The sequence below is a fragment of the Adiantum capillus-veneris genome, chromosome 15, assembly GCF_014529385.1.
Source record: "Adiantum capillus-veneris isolate H3 chromosome 15, ASM1452938v2, whole genome shotgun sequence".
Classification (NCBI taxonomy): domain Eukaryota; kingdom Viridiplantae; phylum Streptophyta; class Polypodiopsida; order Polypodiales; family Pteridaceae; genus Adiantum; species Adiantum capillus-veneris.
Window position 1 is genome coordinate 71,107,879 of NC_140945.1, and position 20,494 is coordinate 71,128,372.

The 20,494-nt window shown below is 43.1% G+C and overlaps 1 pseudogene; it reads left to right on the plus strand.

Moving 5' to 3' along the window:
- Positions 1–19,800, plus strand: part of LOC147440867 (disease resistance protein ADR2-like) — a 34,429-nt pseudogene extending 14,629 nt beyond the window's left edge.
- The last annotated feature ends 694 nt before the right edge of the window (positions 19,801–20,494 follow it).

A 20,494-nucleotide genomic window follows, 5' to 3' on the forward strand; every position in this document is an offset into this window, starting at 1 on the left:
AAATTTTCTAAGTTTATAGGAGAAAGCACTATGCCTCAACTCGATTTAGTGGAACCCTCCTTACAAAATTTGAGATTTGCCTAAAAAATTTGAATATGCTTTTAAATGCTCGAGAAAACCTAGATTTAGTGCAATCCCACTTACAAATTTTGAGATTCGCCTAGATTTGCCTCAAAAAATCTAATTGGTCTTTAAACGCTTGAGAAAACCTAGATTCAGTGCAATCCCACTTACAAATTTTAAGATTCACCTTTGAATTTTAAGTCAATCCAAAGGAGAGAGCAGTGACAAAGCTCAAAGAAATCTAGCGTAAAAACCTTCAAATATAGCTAAGAATTGTCAGAGTTCTCTTTCGTCACCTACATTTTCTGTTTATTGAGGTCTACTCCTACCTTGGGCTTGCACATCTTTTGCCTTGGATTTGTCGGATTGAACTTTCCAAATTGCATCAACTCTGAATTTTGTCAATTCTTAATTTCATAGATGTTCATGTCGATTTTTTATTATTGATTCTCGATTTTGGATTTTGTCGATTGTCACTTTGTCGATTGTTGATTGTAAAACCAATGCTTATTCTCCTTCCCTTCTCTCTCTAGTGACGGTGTGAGATTCCTCTCACCCTCTCTCTCTCTCTAGCCAAGGAGAGCTAGTGTTCTCTCTCTCTCTCTCTCTCTCTCTCACACACACACACACACACACACACACACACACACACACACACACACACACACACACACACAGGCTGTAGTGAATGGTGCTCTCTCTCTCACTCACTTACACATGCATTCTCTCTCTCTCTCTCTCTCTCTCACACACACACACACACACACACACACACACACACACACACACACACACACACAGAGGACATCCATAACAAATTGCTGGACTCCTACCGCTGAATTGTCGAGCTCAATGTACTTCATTAATGCAATGCAAATGTGAAAAGCCTTCGTGCAATGCACCAACACCTTAGGGAATGGCACGTCGATTTTGTCTCTTATATTCACACACATCGAGAGAATGGGTCTCTCTCTCTCTCTCTCTCTCTCTCTCACACACACACACACACACACACACACACACACACACACACACACACGAATACATGCATTTAGCTTTTGAACTTCGAGCATTGAGTTCAAAGATCATTTATGACATAAAAAGTTTGTGCAAACCTCCGAAGGGAAATTTATTGAGCAACACATGGAGAATTTTTTTTTATGGCCTTCAAAATGTAAAGGAAAGCTACCTTTCAAATAATTTTCAAAAATAAAAGTGAAAGTGAGGGCTGGAGTGAAATGGATTTACATTATAAATTAAGATAGAGTACTAAGGTCTTTTTGACTTTCCACTGCCAAGACTCCCTCGAGTCTTTTCATTTTCTACCATCCTTCACTTTTGCATTTTCAATTGAATGTTTTTTAAATGTTCTCTTTGAAATGAAGCAGAAAGTGACACATGGAGGGTCTCTCCTTCCTTGAAAATTTTAAGCTGCTTCATATATAGTATAGATGTTTTGTTGCTCCCTCTCGAGTCCCCAATTGCCTACCATCATGCTCTAGGTGTGCATGACACATGGTAGCAGAGAGTTGAGGCAGCATAGGCTCGCACACTTTCCAAGCACCCCCCTCGACGCTGCTGCAGTTGACACCTGTTTCACTCCCCACCACCACCCAGTACGCTTCGCCTTTTGCTTTTCATCGATACCCATGAAAAAGAACATAGTACCACCCTTTGGGTCCACTTGCTCATCCTTTATTTTATTTATTACTGCTGCGATGCTGTCTCAGATTCCTTCGCTCCTCTCAAGTGAATGCTTCCCTACCCTTACAAAAGGGTTTTTCAGTTTCGAACCTTCACCAATACAACAAATACCCTACTGCTACTCCCGTAACCACTTCAGCGCCTGGCTTACCTGCTCCAAAGGGCTGCTTCGATATGATCATCGGCTCCACATGCTGCATCCATATACTCTCTCCTCCCCAAGAGATGATGCCGTAGACTGGAAGTGCATGCGCTCTCTCTCTCTCTCTCTCTCTCTCTCTCTCTCTCTCTCTCTCTCTCCCCGCCAGACTGAAATCGCCTCCTCAAAAGCATCTGTCTTGATTCGCCTCTTCTTTTCTTTTCCAAAGGTTGTATCACCTACTACATGAAATCTCTGAAAATCCCATTTCAAATTGGGTCCCCTTGCGACTAAATAAGAACTAGTATGTGACCCGCGCGTTGCTGCGGCCAAGGAAACAATGCCTCTATTCTCATAGGGTTATCTTCTCTTCCAAGTGGAACAGTGTCAATACTCTCTTCGTACACATATAGTCTATCGCATTTATAAAAGTGATGCATGACACGACCTCTTAATAGATGCTGCAAAGCATTCTTTTGATACCAAGATTAGAAGCTTCTCATAAACATTATTTTTCATGAGGTGATGGCCCTTGTTCAAATTCTTAGAAGTGCTCTAATTCTATTGGGGTGTGTGTGTGTGTGTGTGTATATATACTTAGAGAGAGAGAGAGAGAGAGAGAGAGAGAGAGATTCCTTCATTTGGTCTACCTTGATCTAGTAATGCTACCAAGCTTGATTATAGAGATTAGATAAGTTAGCATGGTGTGAAGAGATGAAATCTAAGAGATTTCAATGTAATAATAAAACTTTTCTTTATAAATGGAGTGAGTTTTAGGATTGGTTTCAATGACAGGAACGCAATTGGATTCAATATCTCTGCTCCACTCTCTTTTTTGCTTCTATCCTTCTACATATGTATGGATGTATGTATATATATATATATATCTCCACACACACACACACACACACACACACACACACATATATATATATGCATGCTTGAAGCAAAGATTTGTCATATAGGTTTTGAGACATGATGATATGTTCCAATTATGTCTATATTTACACATAGTGCGTGCGTGCGCACGCGTGCACGCACGCACGCATATATGCTTGAAGGAAAGATTTGTCACATTTGTCATAGAGAGGTATCTTGCTATTGTTCCAATACACACATTCAAAGTTTCTATGCTCCCCTAAGTTTCTATGCTCCCCTCGTCCCCCCTCCCCAAAACCCTCTAGTTGAAGTGGCTATCCTTGGTGGACATTTAAAAAGGAGAAGCGAACTCCTTTTTCTCATTTTTTTGAAAAGAAAAATATAGATGGCTATGATTGGTCTGCCTCTCTCTCTCTCTCTCTTTCTCTCTCTCTCTACCATCAGATAGGTCTTTGAGATCTCATTGGATGTTCTTACAACATTTCAAATTCTTCTTTTATCAAGACGTGTGTGTGTGTGTGTGTGAGAGAGAGAGAGAGAGAGAGAGAGAGAGAGAGAGAGAGAGAGAGAGAGAAGATGAAACAAAAATAACTTTATTCTTACCCATGTTGTGAGATATATCTTTTGGGATTGTTCCGATGGCATGGAAAATTTTCTTCTTGTTTATCTCTCTCTCTCTCTCTCTCTCTCTCTCTCTCTCTCTCTCTCTTTCTTTCCTCCTCCTCCTCCTCCCCATAGATATTCACTTTTGTTGAAGGTTTGTCTTGTAACTTTTAAAGTCACTTTAGATTGTTCCTACACGCGAGCATTTTGTTCTGTCTTCCTCTCTCCTCTTGTGTCATTTGTTGGACTTTGCATTTCAACACATTAAATACGGCACTTAACAATTGTCCCCCCCCCCCCCCCTCTCTCTCTCTCTCTCTCTCTCTCTCTCTCTCTCTCTCTCTCTCTCTCTCTCTCTCTCTCTCGTTGATTTTAGATCGGCACCCTTGCTTGCCAAAATTTAAGGAATTTATAGATTTTTAAGCATGGCCCACATGTTGACTCTTAAAAATAAAAAGAACAAAATATCCAAGAATTGGTAAAAGGTCGATCAACTGAAAAATCTCTCTACCCATTTGGGGTGTTCTCTCTCGTTGATTTTAGATTGGCACCCTTGACTGCCAAAATTTAAGGAATTTATATATTTTTAAGCATGGCCCACATGTTAACTCTTAAAAATGAAAAGAAAAAAATATCAAAGAATTGGTAAAAGCTCCATCAACTGGGAAATCTCTCTATCCATTTGGGGTGTTAATGTGAGGGTTGGTCTTTGTCGGGCATTTAATCCATTTTCAATGAGGGAAAGCTTTAGCTATCCTTTAAAACATACACTGATGCCAAAAAATAATATCTTGAAAATTTGAAAAGTGCGTGAGCTCAACGGTAAAATCTTTCTTTCTCTCTCCCCCCCTCATAAATGTACATGTGTATGCACACGTGCAATGTGATGGTCTCTCTCTCTCTCTCTCTCTCTCTCTCTCTCTCTCTCTCTCTAATGGTCAATAATGTGGATAACGATCCTTGCATTTGCATGTCATGCATGTCCTCAAAGCGAAACAACCCCAAGTCAACGTTAGGCGAGCTTTTTTCTTTTTCTCAAGCTCTTCAAAGAAATACATAGTTCCAAAATTTTCTAAAACATATCAATATTGATCTTGAAAAAAGCCTCTTGAAAAGATAAAACCAAATATATCTTCAAAAATTACATTTCTATTAAACAAAAAAAAATCATTAAAATTGTTTTTTTTTATATCTTCAAAAAGTAAATTTGCATTAAGTAACAAAACCTCCACTAAAGTTATCCCCTTTTTGTTATGTGCGTCACAACATTTATTTTATGTGGAATAGAAAGTCTCTTGACTTCACATTTGAAAAGGCTTGCCACTTCTTACATTTTGAAAAGGCTGTCATTTCTTACAATCTTACCTTTTACTTTTGCATTTTAGATTAGATGTTTTGTAAGGTGTTTTTTGAAATGAACCACGGAGTGACACGTGGACGCCCTCTCCTTCCTTGAAAATTTTAAGCTGCATTATAAAGAGTATAGAAGTGTGCTTCATTTTAGATGGGATTCCTACTGTAGAGTTTTGGAGTGACTTGTTTCCCCTTGATTTACAAGGCCTTCTTGGTCTTTCTAGCAACTTTATAGTCTCCTCACAAAATCAATGCATCATCGAGGATCTTTCTAAATTTGCTTGCTCCAACCCCGAAACGGAATTCTTGTAAGGCTTTAAACTATCTTGTAGATCAAAATGAGTTGTAGAAGCATGAAGCTCATAAATTCAAAGCTCCATTTTATGTCTTAATAGCTTTTCACCCTCGAGGCCTTGAGAAAAAAAAATAACTTGTGAAAATAAAGTACATACCTTATGTATCTAACTCACTAGGTCCACAGTGCAAAAAAAAATAAAAAATCAAAATTTGAGATTTACCTCTAAATTTTAAATTTGAAGGTACAATATTTACAAAAAATGTAGTGTAAAATGTAGTTTGAGACCTTTAAAAATTCTCATTTATAAAATTTTCAAGTTTTTTTTTTTTTGCAAGACTCACAATTGTGAGTGGATAGTATTAAGAACATCAAAAATCTACACCAACCTCAAGCTCAGACCGAGCCTTGAGTGTCAAAGGATTACAAGTTTTCTGCTTGACAGAGAAACCACAACTACTTCTTCCGCTTTATAGATTTTCCAAGTTTTTAAAAAAGAGTTTTTTTGGGTTAGGTTACATACGCTTTCACCTTTGCAAAAGGGTCATGCGAAAGATCTCTTTTGTGTGAAGGCTGAAGCAAAAGGAAGTCTATTGGCTGACTATGAGGCTCAAAATACTTTTGCCGATGAAATTGTGGATCTCTGTGGTGGCCTTCCTCTTGCGCTTGTCAAATGTGGTACTTATTTCTCAATCAAGGAAAATCGTACAAACAAAGAAAAGATCAAAACCCAGCTACGTGGAACACTTCAAGATACCCCTTGTAAAGACATCTTTGAGCAACTACTAAACAGCATAGGCCAAGAGGAAGAAATCTTGGTAAGCCATCTTAACTTGCATACTTGAATACTTTGTACACCCATTATATTTCTGAGATTGTGAGTGTGTATGTATGTGTACATGTATGCACCCATTGTATTTCTTAAGTTCTGTATATGCATGCATGCGCGCATACACACACATTGACATGCATGTGTGCACATGCCCAGCTTGCAACTCGGCAAATTTTTGGCTCGTGGTAGGACTTCGGGGATTGGTGGCAATACTCGGCCTCCCTATGGTCTAGTTTTTTTGGTTTGGTGGCCTCCAGTGGCTTGTTGAGGTTCTGCACTATTGTCGCTTTCATATGGTTTTGTATCAAACTAGAGTGCCTCGTTAGCTGCATTAGAAATGACATACTAAGTAGGAGTAGAGGTGGAGGGAGGGGATGAAAGTGAATAGGAGTAAGTAGACAAAGGTAGAATTGAGAGAGAGGAGGGGAACATAGTATCACACATCTTAATTATACAATATGAATTTTATAATGTAGGAAATCTTTTCTAAAGTGTTTCATTACTTGCATTAGAATTGAGTTAGTATAGTTTTCTCAAGTTGCATCCGGTCTGACTGGGCTTGGATCTTAAAATATGTATATGTTGGGACATGAGCAACCTCGTACCCAAATACTTGGATCTCAACATGAGAGACTTTGGTGCCTATCGTCAAAAGCTGTCTTTTGCCTCGTTCTCCAATGCCTATTACAAGTGTCAGAGAATTGGACATTATGCTAGGAACTGTCCCGATGCAGTAGCTACAAGCAACCTGATGATCAAGACGACATGGAGACGGGTGGCCAAAGAGACAAATCCTCCTTCAGATTACAATCTACATGCAGAGGATGCCAATCTAAGCAAAGAGACAAAGGGTCCTGTTGATGAGGTTAAGGATAAGTCATAGTCGATTAGCATAGAGGCCACGAACCCTGGTGGAGTAGCAAAGAGACAGAGTGTCCTTTGGTGGAGGTGCAAGACAAGCCGGAGCTCATCACTAAGGAAGTGGGTTTACAGGGCCAAAAACTGGACCTCATAAGCCAAATTGTTAAGGTATTGGGCCCTACGACCACCATTGTGAGTTTGCTAAGGAGAATGTCCATGAAAAATTGATATTGGCAAGGTCTAGTTCAATGGGATCCGTCTCCGAAGTCGGCTTGGTGGGCAAGGGGTGTGTTGTGGCAAAGCTCTCTCCTTGGTGGCAACCCTAAGCCAATCTTAGTTCGTTTACGCAGGTGACGTACGCTCTCAAGGTGGCTCCCTTAGTCGGCCGATGTAATAGTTTCTCTGTGAAAATACTGAAGACAACGAATAACAGAGCAAACAAATGAACTCGCTGCTGCTGCCCGGACCCTCCCCCTCGCCTTCGCTACTCCCTCCTCGCCTCCTCGCTATCGTTGCCCCCCCCCCCCCCCCCCCCCCCCCCCCCCCCAAAAAGCGCTCGCGTACCCCCTGCTCTGCCCCCTGCGTGCAGGCCCCTGGCTGCCCCCGTTTCGCTCAACCCAGCCCTCTGTCCCTCCCCGTTGCCCATCTCCTCCCCCCCCCCCCCCCCCCCCCCCCCCCCCCCCCCCCGCACCCGCTCAGCCTGCCCGCCCAACCACCCCCACCTTTGCCCTGTGCTTCCGCCATCCTTTTGCCCGCCCGCCTGCTTGTCCGCAGCCTATTGCCCTTTGCACCGTCCGCCTGGATCTTCAGTTTTTTAGCCTATCTTGCTTGTTGAGCCTCGCCAATTACCTTGGTGTGTTTGGTCCAGCGGGAGCTTCCCCCTGCGTCTTCATCTCTTTGCCTCTTCTCCGTAGCAGCAAACACAAATGGAGGCTCAAGCTTCGCCACAGAGGGACTCCACTGAAGTCCCCTCGCCCGACCCCGCTGAGCCCACCATTCGACTTGCTCTTTCACCGACAGAGCAAGCGAGCCTAGCCGCAGAGGTGGAACGCCTGCAGGTGACCTCCGTCATCGGCAAGATTCTCGGCACTAGACCCAACAGAGGAGAGCTGCGTGATCTTCTCCATGCCCGCCTTCTTGTAACAGACTTGGACACTCCAAGTCAAGAATCAATCGCGACAGCACCAAATAACCACTTCAAAACAATTCACAGATCACAATAGATTGTTTGGCACTGGCTCGGCGGAGTTTCGTGCCTAGAGATATTGGCCCCAAAGACTAGCATCCCTTTCGGTATTTCTTAATGTATTAAATCAATGTCAAAGTACAAAGAGCGGTTAGGGTTTCACTCTCAGACTCTGCGTCCAGATGCTCTGAGAAGTGAGCCTTAATCTGCGTATTTAAATGTTACAAGGGATGCCCAAAAGGAGAGCCCCAAAAGCTTGAAATCAAGAGCAGTTTCTCTCTCTCTCAATGAGAGCCAGTAAAATAAAGCAAAATCAACCCTTTCTCTTTCTCCAACTTCTTGCGTAGCCAAAAAGCGGCCAGGATGCATCGCTCATTGCTTTGTCAGCCTCTGCAATTTCCGGGATCTTCCGTACACTGCTGCCACGTGGCACTGGCACCAAAATTTAGGGTTTTCAGCCACTTAGGGTTTCAGCCAGCAGTTAGGGTTAGGGTTTCCAGAAATTAGGGTTTTTTGAAAATTAGGGTTTTTGGCAGAAATTAGAGTTTCTGCTGCCGGTAGCCACGTCATCACTTGTGAGATACCCCCCTCTTGAAAGCATTGTAATCGACCGCGATTACGCCTGCAAAACCGACAAAAGCCATAAACCGTCTTAGCAGACACTGACTGTTAGTACCTACGTACTAGGAACACACATCTAGCACATGTACCAAATCGATAGTCACATTACACGACATCATAGGACATCACCAGACATCACAGGACATCACATGACATTCAACATTCATTCGGATCTTAGAGCATGATTTACCGGCAATGTAGCTAGCAATCACATCTAGGTCCAATCGGGACCTCATCGATGTCCGATTGACTAACCCCTATTGCAACCATGTCTATTTGAGATCAATCAGACCAAAATGCTGCAGTCATTTCGTCTATCAGTTCCTGCACTTAAGAGAAGTCAAGAACAAATCAGTATCATAATCAGGAATTCCATTTCATAAAGTCATCCAACAGAATACTGTCAACTCTCAGTATCCTTGAAGCTCAAAGAGACATCAGTGACTTTAGTATCAAAATCAAGGCATCTGTTGACAAAGGAGCGGAGTGACTCCCCTCTTGTGCATCCCACTGCACCAGATCTCCGGCCAAGCTGAAATTTGGGTTCCGTTTGGAATAGACTAAAGCATCGAGGTAAAGTTTCACAATCCGAGGAGTATCTGCTAGGTCCTCCTCCTCCATCCACTTCGCATCAAATGCAGGATAGTTCTTGAACTTAACCAAGAACCGCCTTTGAACTTCACCTTTCTTCGTATCCCTATGTGTCAAAAGCTGTTCAGGAACAAGGGTCTCCTCGTTTTCTTCCACTTCGGGTTGCTCATCAGGCTCCCCATCATCAGGCACATCACCCCTAAAAGGTTTCAAGAGACTCACATGCAATGCATTGTGAATCCTCCAAGTATCTGGCAGTTTCAATTGGAAGGAGATATCATTTTTCTTTTCAGTAATCTGGAAAGGTCTGTAGTATTGCATACTAAGCTTTGGAAAAAGCCTCTCCTTTCCCTTTTTCTTTCTTAGGCGTGCCTTCTCAAAACGTAAGAGCACCTAATCATCCTCCTTCAATTTCAAGTCGCGACGATGGCGATCCGTTGCCTTCTTCAACGGATCGCCTTCTTCTGTCGTTCTTGAGACTCCTACAAACTCTCGCGAACCTTGGCAAAAGACCGTATCCAAATCTCGCGAATATTCATCCGCTTCAAATATCTAATCTTTCGTGCTCCGGAAGGATGGAACCTTCGCAGCACTTTCCACAATCTCAAATGGTGTCTTCCCCGTCGAAGAGTGTATCGTGTTATTGTAGGCAAATTCCACCAAAGGTAAGTTCTTTTCCCATTGAGTCAAGACTTCAATAAATCTAAAAACCACTGAATTTGCAATCTCTGATTGCCCATCAGTCTGCAAGTGGAATGATGACGAGAATTGCAACCGCGTGCCAATGTTCTCCCAAATTGCCTTCCAAAACAAACTCATAAATCTTGGTCCTCTGTCTAAGACAATCGTCTCAGACGTGCCATGTAATCGGAAAATCATCATGATCATTCTATGTTCTCGGGAGATCAAAAATGAAATCCATTGCAATACTTTCCCAGGGGTGGGTGGGTATGGGTAAAGGCTGTAACAATCCATGTGTCTTATGCCTGTCAAACTTGACCTTCTGGCATACTGCGCACAAACTCTTCCACATCCTTTTTGAGTCTCGGCCAAAAGAAGTATCTCTCTACCCCTTTCATGGTGGTAGCAATGCCGCGGTGACCCGTAAAAGGTGGACAGTGGCATTCAGTCATAACCTTTTCCCTCAACGGCTGTGTAACGCACAACATGATTTTTCTCATCAAGTAGCCTTCCCGAAGGGAGTATCCTGCTACTGTCTCCCCATCCCGCATCTGTGTGAAAATATCTGCAAAATCTGTATCTGTGGCATACTGATCGACCATATCCTCGAAGCTCCTATGATGTATCGCGGAAATAGCCGAAACCAACGGCTTCCGAGACAAAGCATTTACCACCACATTCTTGTGTCCCTGCACATGGACAATCTGGAAGTGAAACTGTGACAAGATGTTCGCCCACCGCATCTGCTTTTCCGAAAACTGCTTCTGTGACAAGACGTAGCGCAAACTCTGATGGTCGGTAAAGACAGTAAAATCCACTCCAAGTAGGTAATGCCGCCACTGAGTAAGAGCATGGATAACCGCCAAAAGCTCTTTCTCATATATCTGTGCTGTCATCTCCGGCCTAAAGAACAACCGGCTCTCGTAAGCAATGGCATGGCCTTCTTGCATCAAGACCTCACCCAGACTACGACCACAAGCATCACAATATACTTCAAATGACTTATGCAAGTCCGACAAAGTCAAATCTGGTCCTGTAGTCAATTTCTTGTTCAATGTCTGAAAGGCAGTCACCTCTGTGGATCCCCACGAGAAAGGGACTCCTTTCTGTATCAAGATATGCAAAGGGGAAGCAACATCTGCAAACTTTCGTATGAACCGCCTGTAGTACGAACACAGTCCCAAGAAGCTTCCAACTTCATGACATTCTTCAATTCGGGCCAATCACGTATAGTCTCTATCTTGGCCGAATCCATTTGCACTCCTGCTACTGAGACAAAGTGTCCCAAAAAGTGTATCTCTGAAGCAGATGATCTCTGTGTTCTACCTCATTCTTGGAGATAACAATGATATCATCAAAGAAAGTGTCAACAAATATCCTGTACTCTCGAAAAATCCTGTCCATCATCCGGTTAAATGTCGCAGGAGCATTGGTTAAGCCAAAAGGCATCACCAAAAACTCAAATAACCCAAAAGTCGTCCGAAAGGTTGTCTTATAGACGTCTTCTGGCGCGATTCGGATCTGATGATGTCCACTCTTCAAGTCAATCCTGCTAAAGCACGAGGATCCCTGTAACCTGTCGAGTATATCATCGATCCTAGGAATTGGAAATTTTTTCTTGATGGTGATTTTGTTGAGAGCTCTATAATCGATGCACAGCCTCCAAGATCCGTCTTTCTTCAAAACCAACAACACTGGAGAGCAATACGGTGAAGTACTAGGCTGGACAAGACCCTTTTCCAAGAGGTCTTTCACTTGGTTCATAATCTCTTTATCCTGTGCTCGGCTCACACGGTAATGGGGCCGGTTCGGTGGTGTGCTTCCAGGTATCAGGTCAATGGTCTGATTTTCAGGCCCTCTGAAAAGCAATCGGCATGAGTGTGGAGAAAAATCTTGGCGTTCTTTTAATCAGGTCAAAACATATTCAACCTTTATCCATCGTTCAGTTCTCTCCTAGAAGAATGAGTAAAGAAACTGAAGTTCATCAAGTGCAATCTCTGAGCCCTTCATTTATCAAAGTCGCTTTCTCGATCGGGTAGTCAACCACGGCGTAATTCTTGTGGTACCAAGGGATCCTGAGTAGAACGTCACTCGCGTGCCCTGAACACCCCTGTCGTTGCAAACGAAGTTTGCCAATGCTCGGTGTAATGGCAACATCCCATTCGGGTGCCAGTCGAACTACCTCCGCCTGTGGCGTCAGTCTATCGGGCGTAATTCCAAATCGAGCCGCCAATTCCAAGTGAAAAGAAGTTGGCCTTGGCTCCTTCAAAAGAGCTTCCTGATTCTTCACTTTGCCCCAAAAGCGGCAAAGTTTGTACTTTCAGTCATTTGATTCGGTGCAGGTCCCACGCCATGCGGTACCCGTTCTGCTTTTCTATCTGCCTTTCCTGCCACGTTCCTTAGCTGTTGTCGAACTCTCAGGCCCGTCGTCGTCTTTATCATTCTGTTCTTTCTGTGCCTTTTTAGGGCACTTCGCGGAGATGTGTCCATGTTCCCCGCATCCAAAGCACTTCCCTTCCTTGATGAATCGAGCTCGCTCCTGAGGAGTAAGCTTGGGTCGTGCATCCTTTTTCTCTCGGTTGCTCTTTTTCTTTCTACTTTCATTCCCAGAAGTCTGTTCGGCTCGTTGTGTCATGTTCTCATATGTGGGGTAAGTTAGACTGCCAAAGTGAATGGCAAAGCCCCGCTTCGCATGACTGATCAACTCCTGAATAGAAGCTGACTTCTACTCCAAGCAGTGATCTCGGATCTTTGTAGGTAGACCCAAGGTGAACTGCTCAATCTGTACTCTGAACGACATCTTCTTGAATGAAGAGGCGGGTAGGAAAGAGCTCCAGAATCTCCCACAATAAGCATTGATAGTATCTTTCTTGGTCATCCGAAGAGCAGCTCGTATATCTCGTTCATATTCTTGCGTCAACCAAGAAGAAATAAAAAGCTTTTTAAATTTCAGCCATTTAACTGGCGCAGTCTTGTTTAAAAGAAGCGTGGACCACCAAGTAAGAGCATTCCCCTTAAAGTAAGAGGTAGCTCTCCGAATCTTGGAGTGCTCTGAATAGCGTCCTCCCGTGAAAGCGATGTCAAACTGCTGTATAAAAGACAAAGCTTTCGAAGCATCTGAGTATCCTGAAAAGTATCAAACTTGATCGAGTGGCCACCTTCCTTAAACTCTCGGACTTTCTTGCTTTTATCTTCGAGAAAGTCATACTGGTCGGCTTTGTAAAAATTCTTCTTGTTTGCATAAAAGTTTCCGTCATCAGAATCTGAGCTGTCTGTAGACGAGTCCTCAATAGAACTGTCAGTCTCTGGGCGAGATTTAGCTTTCTTTGCCTTTTTCTTGCCCTTTCCGAAGCTTTGTTTCTTGCTTCGCTTTTACCTTTTCTGTCTTCTTCGCTAGAATCTGAAGAGCTAGAAGAACTGTCAGAAGAAGAAGAGAAGAAGAACTGGGTACTCCTTCAAATCGAACACGCTTCTTCTGTTTCTTTGCCTTGTCAAAAGTCAACTGACGACCCAAATATCCCGGGAAGTCAGTGCTTTTCTTCTGCTTTTTGCCGTGCTTTTTGGCTTTCTTTTGCACCTCAAAAAGCTGAGCAATCCGTGCATCAACCACCTCTTGTAATTCCTTCTCTGAATACTGTTTGTGATCAGAAGTTTTCTTGAGAGCGGGTTTCAGGGGTGGTGTAGTGGTTTTCTGCCACTGCGCATGCACTTCCTGAAAAGAAGTCTCGCTCATATATTTTGTCAATTTCGGATCCTGCGCAAAACTGAGCATCATCTTTGTTGCATCGCCGATCAATTGACGATGCTTCATCTCTCTTTGCTCCGCCTGAGTAGGCCGAGGCGGGCCATACTCTCTGCCAGAATCTTCGCTGTGATCCCTGCCCGTATCTCCAGATGCAGGGGAGTTGATTGATCCTTGCGTGAAGCCATAGGTGCTGCGGAAAAAAAATTGGGGATCGGATTTCCCGTAGAAGAGAAATCGGCCGTGCTCTGATACCATTGTAACAGACTTGGACACTCCAAGTCAAGAATCAATCGCGACAGCACCAAATAACCACTTCAAAACAATTCACAGATCACAATAGATTGTTTGGCACTGGCCCGACGGAGTTTCGTGTCTAGAGATATTGGCCCCAAAGACTAGCGTCCCTTTCGGTATTTCTTAATGTATTAAATCAATGTCAAAGTACAAAGAGCGGTTAGGGTTTCACTCTCAGACTCTGCGTCCAGATGCTCTGAGAAGTGAGCCTTAATCCGCGTATTTAAATGTTACAAGGGATGTCCAAAAGCAGAGCCCCAAAAGCTTGAAATCAAGAGTAGTTTCTCTCTCTCTCAATGAGAGCCAGTAAAATAAAGCAAAATCAACCCTTTCTCTCTCTCCAACTTCTTGCGTAGCCAAAAAGCGGCCAGGATGCATCGCTCATTGCTTTGTCAGCCTCCGCAATTTCCGGGATCTTCCGTACACTGTTGCCACGTGGCACTGGCACCAAAATTTAGGGTTTTCAGCCACTTAGGGTTTCAGCCAGCAATTAGGGTTAGGGTTTCCAGAAATTAGGGTTTTCTGAAAATTAGGGTTTGCAGGATTTTTAGGGTTTCTGGCAGAAATTAGGGTTTCTGCTGCCGGTAGCCACTTCATCACTTTGTGACACTTCTCGCAGAGGTGGGCAAGATCTTGGACGTTCAGTTCCTCGGACGCGGCTACTATCAGGATAGGGTTCGAGACCTCCCAGATGGCGTCCAAGGTCATCGCGATGAGTTGTAACAGACTTGGACACTCCAAGTCAAGAATCAACCACGACAGCACCAAATAAACACTTCAAAACAAGTCACAGATCACAATAGATGTACAATGGCCCGGCGGAGTTCCGTGCCTAGAGATATTGGCCCCAAAGACTGGCGCCCCTTTTGATATTTCTTTTTATATTAATTAGATCAAAGTATAAGAGAGTGGTTAGGGTTTCACTCTCAGACTCTGCGTCCAGATGCCCTAAGAAGTGAAGCCCTCAGCACTTATTTAAAGATACAAGGAATGCCCAAAAGCAGAACCCCAAAAGCTTTTAAAATAAAAAGCATTAGTTCTCTCTCTCTCTCAGAGAGTCTTTTCTCTTTTTTTTATACAAAAAAAGCAAAATTCGCGTCGCTCATCAAATTTTTTTTTTCAGCCTCCGCGATTTCTGAAAATTAGGGTTTCTAGCAGAAATTAGGGTTTGCAGGAATTTTAGGGTTTCTGGCAGAATTTAGGGTTTTTGCTGTCCGCCACGTCATCACTTTCTGACATGAGTCCCCTGACCATCCGAGCAGTTCGAGCCCACTTCCGACAGTGGAGACATGGTTTTGACCCAGCTTCAGATGTTCTGGTAGAGGAGGCAGATCTTCCCATCTCCGTCTGCTTTCCTGGTTTGAGGAGGGAGTACCTATCACTTTTGTCCAGGATAGGCTCAGCGATTGGGACTGTTCTGGAGACACCTCGCACGGCAGCCTCAGTAGCTGCCAAGGCGGCCGGCATTCCCTCCGTTCGTGTTGTGGTTAGGGACACCCACACTCTCCTGAAGGCCATTCTACTTCCTCGGGTGAGTGGGGGTTGGTTTAGACAGAGCGTGGAGTATTCGGGCTTCCCGAATCAGTGCTTTACTTGTCGATAGATAGGCCATCTTGCGAAAGCCTGTCCACGGAGGAGGCCCTGACCTACACCACAGGCCCAACCCCAGCCTTCAAAGGCTGGCTAGCAGCACAGCAGGCAGAGACACAGAGCACACAGGCAGAGCCACCCTTCGAGCCTGGGGCTCAAGTGAAGGAGGGATGGCAGTAGGTTCGTGGTCGACGACGGCAGGGGCCACAACGACAGCCTGGCACTCAGAGTGGTCCTCAGGCGCCTACCCAACAGGAGTGGGTTCCCATGGGGAACCGATTTGACCCTCTTCAGCAGGACGAGGTCCCTGCTCCAGCCTCCACCTTAGCCTCATCCTCGACAGCCCCCCTTCCCCCGAAGTTCCCCCCCTCCTCTTCAGCCCCGCCTCCTGCTCCTTCCCGCCTCTCCACCTCGCCCTTCTACCTTTGCCGATCCCCCTCGCCCCCCCCTCCCGCTCTAGTCCCACAGTGGACCCAGAGGCCAGGGCGATCCTCGACTGCTAGGAGATCTCTTGGCAGTGCTTTTGCTACGAGTCGCTTGGCGAGAGAGGGACAGTCATTCTTGCGACCCCCTCTTCTGGTACAGACGTCTCCCTTTGCAGCAGTCCCTCGTGGTCTGACGAGCTTCGACATTCGGCGTCGATGGGACTTGTTTACCTACGACTTTACACGGTTTCTTGGCGACTCCTCATTAGACCTTGAGGCAGCCTGCTTCAGGGTTCATGTTTTGTTCCTTGCAGCTAGGGGGATAGAGGCCTTGGACTCAGTGGTTGACTTCTCTTTTCCCCTTTGTGGCAGGGACGAGACTGGGTGGACTTTAGACTCAGTGTTGGAGTGGCTACAGGTTTGGAAGTCTCAACAAGAGTCTTCCTAAGTTCTCTCTCTTCTTGGAGAGGTAAGGAAATCCCATAAGCATAAAGTTGTTGGGTAACTTTGGCTTGCAAGGTAGGGTTGTCCATAGCTTGTTGCAACCTAGTAACAAGATAGTTCATAAACACTGGGGCATCATCAGTAGCACCTTCATGTGCAAAATCAAAGTTATAATATATATTCTACTCTTTTTATTATTGTCATCCATGCTAACTAAATTTATGTATATGTTACTTTGTGCTTTGGTACCCACCTTAGTTGATACTCTTCTTTAACTTTGAAAATTAGCTCTCAAGCAGACACACATGTGGTTTAGAGACTATTGATTGCAAAGAGTAGTGGAGAGGGTCTAACATTGCTCGGTTGATTATGGTTCTTGTTGAGATTGCTACCTTCACCTCCTAATTGCTTGTGCCTTGCTATGTTGATTGGGTAGGAAAAACCCTTCAATGGCCCTTTTGGGCACCCAACTCAACCACATAAAAGTAGCAAGCTGAGAGGACAAGGGAGATAGACGAGGTCATAGCCACCTACGAGGGCTTTGAACATTAACATAGCTGTGATAGTTTTTCATTGCAACGCCCTTTGATCCCGATTGCGAGAGATTTGATACAGTCCCATGGAAACCTCTCTGTGTATGAGCACCAGGTCGTCTCCTAGTGTCGCCCCGTCCTTGAGTATGGCAGCTCTTGTTTGTGAACCCATACTAGTGGCTTTGGCTTGCCCTTGTGGCCTCTATGTCCCTCAGTTGGTTCCTCCTCTCCCTGGATGTTGGGAGCCTGCACTTCGTTGCCCTTAAAAATCCCCGACCATGTGGATGAACTTGCTTCCAGTTATTTTGAATCTGAATCTATGCTAACGAAGTAAAAAATTTATATGCCACTGAGTAGGTTCTTTGGCCATTTGATAGCTCTATAGACTAAGAATGCTGGTTGGTTATGAGTCTCCTCATACGTTGAGGCATATTCTTTTGTTTGTAAAATGCTCATCTGAGCTTTATTTGAAGTAACTCAAGATAATACATGCACACCCGGGTATATTCTTTGCATAGGGGCATCTAGCATATACAAAAAATTCAGTTCAATGGGCGCAAAGCTCCCAGAGGGATGGGTCAATGCGTTGAGGCATATTCGAAGAGAAATAAAGCTCTGACAACAATGTTAATTCTTAACCTATTTGCTTTGTAGTTTTCTTTTGTACTTTTGGGCTGGACCAAAAAATTTTAAAACTGCTATGCTTTTGCTGAATTGAGCTAAAGTTGGGGGGCGAGGGTGGGCCAGGTATAAATGTTCTCACTGTGTACACTTTTTTTGCAAATTTGGGCTTGTGTCACACAAAATAGCAAGCCTTTGTGGATGTTGCAATGTTTTGGAATGGCAAGGAATGGAAGAAGGCAAGCATTGCCATGGAGTATGAGATTGGGGAAAGCCTATTGGATCGCCTTCGAGAAAAATCACTGGTCACTTGTGATGGAGGAAATCCATCGGTGAAGGTCCATCCCCTTATGGAAGCTCTTGCAATAAGGCTCGCTTCTCAAAAGCAGCAAGTATACTTGAAAAATGCATCACCTACTGGGGTAAGCCAATTTTATTTATTTTTCCCCTTCATTATAATAATCTACCCATAATACAGTACAAAACTAGAAATATGCCACTACCATTGTGTTTTCTATATCATCAAAGCCTTAGAAGCTTTTGTGGCAATTGCCTGTTCTAGAATTTTTAAGGCATAGATCTCACTTGCCTACACAACAAAAAATTGCTAGATCACAAGGTTGGGCATAGTGTGCCTCAGCCTACAATTGTGCCGCTTTGAAGTCCAAAAATCTGGGTGACATGAAGAGGAAAAGGGAAATTTATGCCAAAATGTTGAAAAATACAATGCAAAATTAGTGAAAATTAGCTGAATTTATCAAAATTAGAAAACCTATAAAAAGAATTTGTGTTTGGTTACAAAAACGATTTTTCTTTGGGCAGATACAGACGAGAGATAGAGTACTCTGATGTTAATTTTCGAAGGAGGGGTATACAAACTGTGTCTAGATTCTTAAAGCAAATTGCATGAGTGATGATGATCAATTTCTTCTTAAATAATTAAGCCTCATGCATAGTCACACAAATACCTGAGTGCCTTTTGTTTAGCCATCTTTGCCATAGTCACATATTTGCCATGGTTATGAAAGCCAATGATTCAACCAATAGAACTATACTAATTGAATTTTTCATTTATACATTTATTATAGAAGTAATTTGATGAAAAAGTAAAAGATCTGATAATCATACATCATACACCCCAACAAAAGGCCCTTAGTTTGAGTTTCATGCATCTATATAGAATATACATTCTTTAACATATATGCAAAAATGTAAATAAATAAATACTGATCTACTTTATTGTGGAAAAATAGGTCAGAGACCAAGTAAGGGGCATTTCTTGCTATGATAGAAATATCGATCTCAAAGAACTCTCTGTCATGCACGAGCTAAGGTTTATAGATTTTAAAAAGTGCGGCCTCCATTCATCATTTCTACAACCATTTTCGCGGTATTATGAGAAAAATCAACCCAATAAACACCTCATTCTAACACTTCCTTCCACAATCCTAGTTCTAAATATTACTTTTTAATCCACTCCCCATCAATTATAAACATATTTATTCTACTTATTTTTCTTATTTTACTAGTTTACATTTATAGAAAACATTCACAACCTAAGGCAATTTCACAAAACCTTACATTTCTTACCGTCAGTCAAGAATGTGCTAACACCAGAAAGCTCATAAAGCACATTCTAAAGTCTCTTTGTTCCCTATCCTAAAGTCCCTCATCTATCTTGATCTTTCAAATTGTTACTCTCTTGTTAAATTGCCTTCCTCAATAAGCCACTTGAGCCTGTTAAGAACACTAGACCTAAGCGGGTGCACGGTCTTAAGAGAGCTTCCTGATACTATATCCCGGCTAACTTCTCTAGAAGCTCTATTTTTGTCAAATTGCTCTCAACTGCAAAAGCTCCCAGATGCTATTGGTGATCTCAAATCTTTAAGATCTCTAAAATTATCTCATTGCTACACCTTAAAAAGGCTACCGCGCACATTTTTCGACCTACAATCACTTCAAAATCTTGATGTCTCACAAAACAAAAAGATGGAAGGCATGTGGCAACGTGTGGCAAATTTAATGGCCTTGGAATACCTAAACATGGCACATAATGAGAAGCTACAAGATTTGCCAGTTGCTTTTGGGAATCTGAGGTCCTTGAAGGTTTTGAATCTATCCAACTGTAAACAATTGAAGCACTTACCTGACAGTTTAGGCAAATTGAACTCTTTAAAGGCTCTATACTTGGCATATTGTGATGAATTGGAGGAGATACCATTAAATTCTATTGCAAAAATCTCCTCATTGGAGAAGATTTCTGTGCCTCCAAAGCATAGAGAGAAGTTGCCACCATCTTTAATGGCAAAGCTTGTGCCAAATGGACAAGAGAGCCAATGATAAAAGATGAACTTATTGCTCTAAAGCTTGTCATGTAGACCTTGTGATTTAAAATAACATTGCTTATGTTCTTTATTCTATAGAGCTAAGCACTCTTATAATAAAAAACCTCCACTTCCTGAAAGGTCTCTCTCTCTCTGTCTCTCTCTCTCTCTCTCTCTCTCTCTCTCTCTCTAGTGTTGAAGTCTACACCGCCGAAGGAGTTGAAATCTAGTATAGATGCCCTCTTCTAGTGCCCCCCCCCCCCCCCTCTCTCTCTCTCTCTCTCTCTCTCTCTCTTGCAATCATCAGGGCTATAGGGCCCTCCTTCATTAGTCCTACTTCAAATTTAAAATTTAGAGGTAAATCTCAAAATTTGTAGGTGGGATTACACTAAACCTTGGTGTTTTTCGATAATTTTCCTTTGTCTACATACTGGGTGGATTCTCCCTCTCTCTCTCTCTCTCTCTCTCTCTCTCTCTCTCTGAGAGAGAGAGAGAGAGAGAGAGAGAGAGAGAGGTACTGTATGTGCTGGAAATTTACAAGATGGAATATTTAATTTAAGAAGAATAAGCATTTGAGAAGACAACATTTGAATCTTTGCAAGTTCACATGAAAACCTTTATGTAGCAACGTAAACAAAAGTCTTCACAACATATTTTCAAACTAACTTTGCACTAACATATAGAGTAAGTGATATTTCTCATGTCAAAAA